We start from the raw sequence: 5,327 nt of genomic DNA on the forward strand, positions 1-5,327 counted from the left end.
TGATAGGAGTAGTACTTTAAAACTCTTTAAACACTGATTATTTGAATTTATAGGGAGAATTGAGTAAAGTCTTATCTTATTGTATGTTTTTGTGAGTTGTCTCAAACCTTGTTATAAACGCGCAAATCCTAACAAAATTTTAAATTGAGTCTTTAAATTTCAATATTTTTGTCACATGTTGTTTGGCATATAACTTAATAAATGGCTCATATGTGTGTGAATCTTTTTTTTTTTTCTTTTGTAAAACCAGAAAAAAAAAAAGTAAGTAAAATGAACATGTAATATCTTCTGTTTGAAGGATGAAGTACAAGTTTGAGTTGAGTTAGCGTACTAAAATAAATCAAAAATTAATTGAAAGATGATGTGGCATAGGGCGAACCCTCCCTAACAACTAAGTTTTCTTTTTTCTCACGCAATGGCGAGATCGAAGAAAACTGCAAACAGGCCCTTACGATCAAATTAAAAATCACAAAAACATGTTGATTTAGTTTTAAATTCTTCAAATAATAGGAAATCCCCACAGAGACATATCAGATTATCATCTCAGGATTTTGAGTCTGACTTGGAGTCCATTTTGGAGGATAAAGATCATGTTGATCAATCGGAATTGGAGATACCAGAGAACCCAACGGCACCACAACCGCCAATGATTCAGATCACGAAAGAAGATGTGGTTGGTGAGATTAAATTCTGGTATTCTTCATTTTTTTGCTACATCGTAGGTTCAAACCCTCTGAATAATGTACTCATTGGGTTTGTTAAACGGGTGTGGCAAGCTCAGGGGCTTGACAAAATCTCCTTAATGCCAAATGGAATTTTCTTAGTTAGAGTCAAACAAAGGAACACTTCCAGGCTGTATTGAATAATGGTCACCTATTGTTTGATAATAAGCGTATGATAGAGAAAGAGTGGAAATCTGAGACTATTTTGATTAAGCATGATGTGAAGAGAGCTCGTATATGGATGAAGCTCGGTTTGGATGTCAAATATTAGGGTTTGGAATGCTTGAAGAAATTGAGTGGGGTGGTAGGTACATAGGTTAAATGTGATGATGTCACATTCCATAAGAATTTCATAATTTTTGCCCGGATTATGATTGAGGTGGATATAGGACAACAATTCTCTAATGAGATTACCTTCTTAGATGAAAATAGTATGACATAGACCATCAGAGTGGTGTATAACTTTTTGCCTCTGTCATGTACTGTTTGTTAGGGTATGGGTCATATTTCTACTTCATGTAGGAAGGGGGGTCCTAAACCTGTTGTGGAAAAGTATGGAAACCCAGGGTGAAAAAGGCTCTGCAAAAGGCCCCTGTACAGAAACCTGTGCAAAGAGCTCCTGAGAAAGCTCTTGCACAACCTCCTTCTGTACAGAGGGTGGTGGCTCAAACACCTGTGGTACCAGTGGATATAGGACTCCTAGAGTTACTCTTAAACACGTTGTGGAGAATTCATTGCCTAGAAGGTTTATTTCAAGGATGATGAGAACTGACAATGGGGGAAAAGATTGCTTTTACATCTGCGGGCCTGTTCTTCATGGAGTCTCTGTCAAATTCACTACAAAAACCAGAAGGCGAATCATTGAGAATAGGTTTGTTGAGAAGGGGGAGTCAAGCAAGACCAATATAGAGAATGGATAGTTGTGGAGCTTGAAATATAAGGCGCCTGAATAATCCTACAAACAAAAGGAAATAAGAAGATTTTTACTCCAGAATAAAGTGAGATTATTTGGATTAGTATAAACTAAAATAAATGGTAAAAAATGAAATAAAGCTAGGAATACTATTTGTGACAGTTGGTCTATATGCACCGATTTCAGCCTACAAAAAGGAGGCAGGATTTGGTTGACGTGGGATCCAATTGCAGTAGAAGTTGATATTCATGATGTTACTAGTCAATACATCCATACAAAGGCATATGCTAGAAAGAAGAGGTTCTGGTATACTGTGGTTTATGGTCAAAATAAAATTGTTCAGAGGGAACAATTATGGCATAGCATAAGACAGTATCGCAACGGCATTACGGATCCTTGGTTGCTCTGTGGAGATTTTAATGCACTTATGAGTAGAAATGAAAGAATAGGAGAAACTACTGTGACAAATGCTGAAACTATGCATTTGGGCAGTTGGTTCAGGATTGTAATTTGGTTGACCTTGAGGCTAAATAAGCTTATTATACTTGGCACAACAAGCATGAAATAGGCACAAGAGTTTATAGTAGAATTGACAGAGTCTTGAGTAATGATGAATGAATTGATAGCTTTACTGCAATCTATGCTCATTTTTTACCAGAAGGAATGTTTGACCATTTCCCTTGCCTTATAAAGTTTGAAGTGGATATGCAGAGAAGAGGAGTTCCATTTAAATATTTTAATATGTGGTCCCTTCCAACTAAGTTTGAGGAAATTGTTAGAATGGGATAGAACAAGGAGGTACAGGGTACTCCCATGTTTAGAGTGGTCAGAAAATTGAAAGAGTCAAAAGGTGCTCTGAAGAAACTTAATAGAGATCAGTTTGGGGATATTGAGAACTAGACTCATGTCACTAAGTTGTCCTTATCTAATTTTCAGGAACTCCTCATCTATGACCCACTTAATAAGGATTCGTGTGCTGTTAAGAAAGCTTGTGCACTAGAGTTAGGTAAGATGTCAAAGGCTAGGGAGCTCTTTCTTGGGCAGAAGGCAAAATGTGATTGGGTGCAGCATGGAAATGACAACACTAAATTCTTTCATGCCAGCATTAAAAACAAAAGATCTAGAAATAGAGTTTATCAAGTGATAGATAAGGATGATAAAGTTTGCTCCTCTCCAGAAGAGATTAGCGTTGCTTTTTAGGAGTACTATAATTTTTTATTGGGAGCCTCTCATCCTGTTTCTAGCATAAATAAGGGGATGGTGAGAGCTAGTACGTGCTTAAATGAGAATTAGTGTTCCTTGCTTAATGATTCTGTAACTGGTGAAGAAATCAGAGCTGCAATGTTTGACATCCCTGGAAATAAGGCCCCTGGCTCTAATGGGTACAACTGTCAGTTTTTTTAGGATGTGTGGCAGATAGTGGGGAAGGATATTGTTGTTGCTATAAAGAATGTGTTTCACTATGGGTGTAATACTACGGTTCTATGAGTCTCTGGATACTCTATCGAGTGGGCCTAACTCTGTCGAGTAAGGGTGTTTTGCATTTTAAAATAGTTTCTGACCTGTAGGGTACTCGATCGAGTAGTCTTGGTACTCGATCGAGTAGCGCACTCGATCGAAAGACGTCGATTCTCGATCGAGTAGCCCGGTTTACGGGTAATGTTTTGTCGGATTTTGTTAATGATGCGAATTAATATTTAAACCTTTCCGTCACTTTCATAAAACACTTTTTACAAACCTAATTACTTTTAAAAGAGATTGCAACCTACGTACTTCGCATCCTTCACATTATTGACAAATCCCGGAGCTTGGAAGGTCGGATTTCATCTTTCTTTACATTCTTGTGATCCTTGCGTCGAGGGTAAGATCTACGTACCGAATTTGTTATATTTAATTAAGTTTCGTTAAACCCTAATGTTGGGAATTGGGGATTTGTGTTAGTTTTGTGTGGATTAGTGATATATGTGATGTTGTGTTAGGAGGAGGATTCGTAGAGGAGGCTTTTTGATATGTTTGTTGAGATCGTCTAACTGTAGTGCATTCCAGGTAGGGTTTTCCCTACTCAGTATTAGTCCCATAATGTGTTGGTTGTGATTTGTGATTGTTGAATATTATCATACGAGTATTGTGACGGTTGTTGGTTTTGATTGTTGATAGTAGATGTGATTGATTGTATCTGTCTGTGTTCTTAGGGGTGCGTCCCTGGCTGAGTGGAGTCACTTGCGGGAGTGACTTGATGCCCATTATTCGCCTTCTGTGGAACCCGCCACAGAAGGGATGTACACATTAATGGATTTGGGTTTATCGCTCGATGGAGATGAGCGGGGCTTAGGTGGGAACGGTTGCGGTCCCCCACTGGCGGCGAGGAGTAACCTGTTGCGATGGGTACTCTGGCAGGACTACACACTTTTTCGTGTAGTCAGTATTGTTGAGTTGATGATGGAGTTCAGAGTATATCTGTGACGGTTGAGCTGTGTTGTTTGTTGTATTGTTGAGTTATGTAAATTGTGTGATTAGTACTGATCCCGTTTATTGTTTTAAAAACTGTGGTAATCCATTCGGGGATGGTGAGCAGTTGTTGAGCAGGTATGAGTCGAGATACATGGGCTAGCTGGGATGTGTCACCTTCAGATGATAGAGTCTTTCGCTGTAGCTTGAGTAGTTTGTCAGATCTTTCATTTAGTTGATTAGACAGTTGTTTTGAGAACATGTAACCCGTATTTTGGGCAGTTCGTTTTGGATTGTATTTATTCACTAAACTTATACTATTTAAATGTTGTTTCGTTATTGTCTTATGATTATCATTGCCTCGAGAAACCGAGATGGTGACATCTTTATACCTGAGTGGTCCTAGTAAGGCACTTGGAGTATGGGGGTGTCACAATGAGGTTTTAGTAAAACAATGCAATAATACCATCATCACTTTGGTGCCAAAAGTGGATATGCCTGAATCTGTTATGCAATTCAGGGCTTTTGCTAATTGTAATACAATTTATAAATGCCTCTCAAAGGTGTTCTGTAATAGAATTAGCCAAGTTTTGCCTGAAATAATAAGTTCTTCTCAAAGTGCTTTTATTAAAGGTAAAGACATTGTGGGAAACATTTTAATTTGTTAAGACTGTGGGAAATAATCTGTATACTTCCCTTTATATTGAAGGATTATAACGAATTTAACAGTGATGATCAAAAGTCATAAACAAAATACATAAACAAAGTATAAAGGATTCAGAATTAACCTTCGGTCCTAGCAAAATTGGCCTAAGAACAATATCAAAATTGATATTCGCCTATCAGTTGCACCCAAGACGATATGAGATATGCCATACTGATTGTGCTAGAATCGATCTAAAATTTTCTGTAAAATTTAGTTGTTTTGTGTTTTTTTCTGATGAGAGAGAGAGAGGCTAGGTCAAGAAAAGAATTAGGGTAGAATCATTCTATCTTTCCTAATCTCGTCCCAACTGATCGAAATAAGGAGTATATCTCCTTATTTTTGGTCTTTCCAAAAATATATAAAATGTGTTGAATTGTCATCTAGTGAGGATCGAACCCATGACCTCTTGGTATGTATACCCTCACTATTACCACTATGACACACTCATCTTGTTGATATTAAATATAACTGATTATATTTAATTACGAATTAACAGATTAATTCGTCCAAGCTAACATTACATATATTTAATTAAATA

At 37.4% G+C, this 5,327-nt stretch overlaps 1 long non-coding RNA gene across 1 annotated transcript; it reads left to right on the forward strand.

Moving 5' to 3' along the window:
- The first annotated feature begins 365 nt into the window (after window positions 1–365).
- LOC141600270 (uncharacterized) lies at window positions 366–4,431 on the forward strand. The gene is made up of 2 exons (XR_012524280.1): window positions 366–3,681; window positions 3,828–4,431. It is a non-coding gene; the product is annotated as an uncharacterized LOC141600270 (long non-coding RNA).
- Window positions 4,432–5,327: the final 896 nt, after the last annotated feature.

The sequence above is a fragment of the Silene latifolia genome, chromosome 9 (assembly GCF_048544455.1).
Source record: "Silene latifolia isolate original U9 population chromosome 9, ASM4854445v1, whole genome shotgun sequence".
Classification (NCBI taxonomy): Eukaryota; Viridiplantae; Streptophyta; class Magnoliopsida; order Caryophyllales; family Caryophyllaceae; genus Silene; species Silene latifolia.